This window comes from Leiobunum rupestre, chromosome 4, assembly GCF_980474605.1.
Source record: "Leiobunum rupestre chromosome 4, qqLeiRupe1.1.hap1, whole genome shotgun sequence".
Lineage (NCBI taxonomy): Eukaryota > Metazoa > Arthropoda > Arachnida > Opiliones > Sclerosomatidae > Leiobunum > Leiobunum rupestre.
The window spans coordinates 55,489,128-55,491,165 of record NC_143387.1 but is presented as its reverse complement, the minus strand read 5'-3'; positions in this window follow the sequence as shown (position 1 = coordinate 55,491,165).

The window sequence follows — 2,038 nt, the reverse complement described above, 5'->3', positions numbered from 1 at the left end:
TGCGTGAAGCTTTATATGCAGCGCGCGTTGGACACATAGGAGTATAAGATTTCTATGGTTGGACAGCGGCCGGTTATTTTAATCAAAACTCGTACTGCCAAATCCAACTCAACTAGTGTCGCCCACTTCATTTAGCCACGGAACTTACAACTTGTTATTGAAATCGGGAAAAAACTCAGTGTTTTTTTTTTCGATTTGGTAACTATTGTGATTTTTTAAATCGGATAATTATCACTCTGCCCTGCACATGGAAGAAGAGCACCGAGGAACCTCGCCGTCTTGCTATAATTCTACAAGTTACAAAGCTTTTCAAGGATGAACGTCAGGCAAATAAATAGGCGATATAATAAAGTAACGTGGCCTTCTTGTTTTGATGGGAAAGGCCACCTTCCACTATGCTTCCATTAGCTTTCCCGCCAAAGAGCCTATGAATTCATCCGTAGGCTTTAACTGTACTATTTCGTTATCCCATTTTAACAAGTTGAGCAAGCATATCTGACTTTATAATATCGCCTATTGGAAATTCTATCATTCATTTGGTACATGCTAGGTGGCGACGGCAACGATTATTTTTCCTTTAGGGGATAAGTTGATTTTTTAAATATATAAAGAGAGGGTACAAGTGAGGCATCCCTAATTAGAATAATATCAATGATGTAATAGTTATTGTTATTTACAAAATAACTATAGGCTTCGTGCTTAGAAAAAATAGCGCCATCTACTTTTTCGTTCGAGAGCCAAAAATGTTGTTCGGAGCAGATCCGAGGACCCAAATGGAACGGGGTAAGTTGATCGGAGCGAACTCGAGCATTTGAGAGAGAGCAGTCAAATGGAAAATACTACTAATTAGTTTGAAAGAATGGATGCTTCAATTAAACATCTTGAAGGAAATTGCCAAGAAGTGAAATTTACGAGAGCCAGGACCTGCAAGTTACCGTTTATATAGTGCTTGTTGAAATAATGCAAACTTTTCACTTCTATGGTATGCAACAAGTGTTTCCATTTAACCAGGTAGCGTTTTTGACATATTAAGGCTTAGCAAAAACACAATGTTCTATTTACAGGTGAAAAGTTTCCATCATCAGTTAGGCTAATACTCAAGGCACCACCGGGTTAGGAGGGTGGTGGCAAGCCCTTCATGCCACGCAAGCCAACAGCTTCCTACACTATATTACCCTCTCTGATATTACCATAAGTCTATAATATTGTTCCATAAGTTTGTCATCACTTTGGGGAATATTTTACTGAGAGCTAGTAACGGAGTGACGTCATCACAAGAAGAAAATCTCCCCCTAGCGAGGCGCTGTCAAAGGCTACGTGCGACGCGTTAGCAAGCGGACCGAAAACAGCGACGAAGCCCGTAATGCAGTCTGTTTTGTGAATAGCTCTCAGTAAAACTTTTGCATGTGAAGAATAGGAAGTGTCACATTTATGTAACAATGTTATACACTTATGTTATTAGTGATTGTGAATTTATGATTACCAAAGGATTTTGGGTAATTCCAATAATTTCAATTGCATGTCAATGTTCTGTTTTGCTCCTGCTGTTGGAAGATATCCTGGGGTCTGCGGCTATGTTATTACTATTAGGTTAATTTAGTAGGCCTTTGTTCTCCGATATAGAAAATAATAAAGTTTCAAAATTAAACATTAATTAATGAATTAAAAGATCTAGTTAACTATCATCTCAAGGGAAAGTTCGCGTCAGCCCCTCTTTATTCAGGGGCACCGGATATTTTTTTAATAATATTGGACAAGCTGGTTTTGCCTCCCATACCGAATCGATAAATTTCCGATTTGCGCCGTTAAGTGGCGAGGCAACAGAGAATTTTTGTGTTAATTAATCCGTAAATTGTTTTATTTTAAAATAACTTAAGTTGATGTGGGAAATTTGCCCCAGTTCAATAAGGGTATGTAAGATGCTTACTAAACCAAGTGAGGATTAAATATAAAAAAGTTTAATCAAATAGTTTGATATGTACAACAATATTTTTAATATTAACCATCATTCTGGTTTAATGCAAAGTTTGTACTTTTT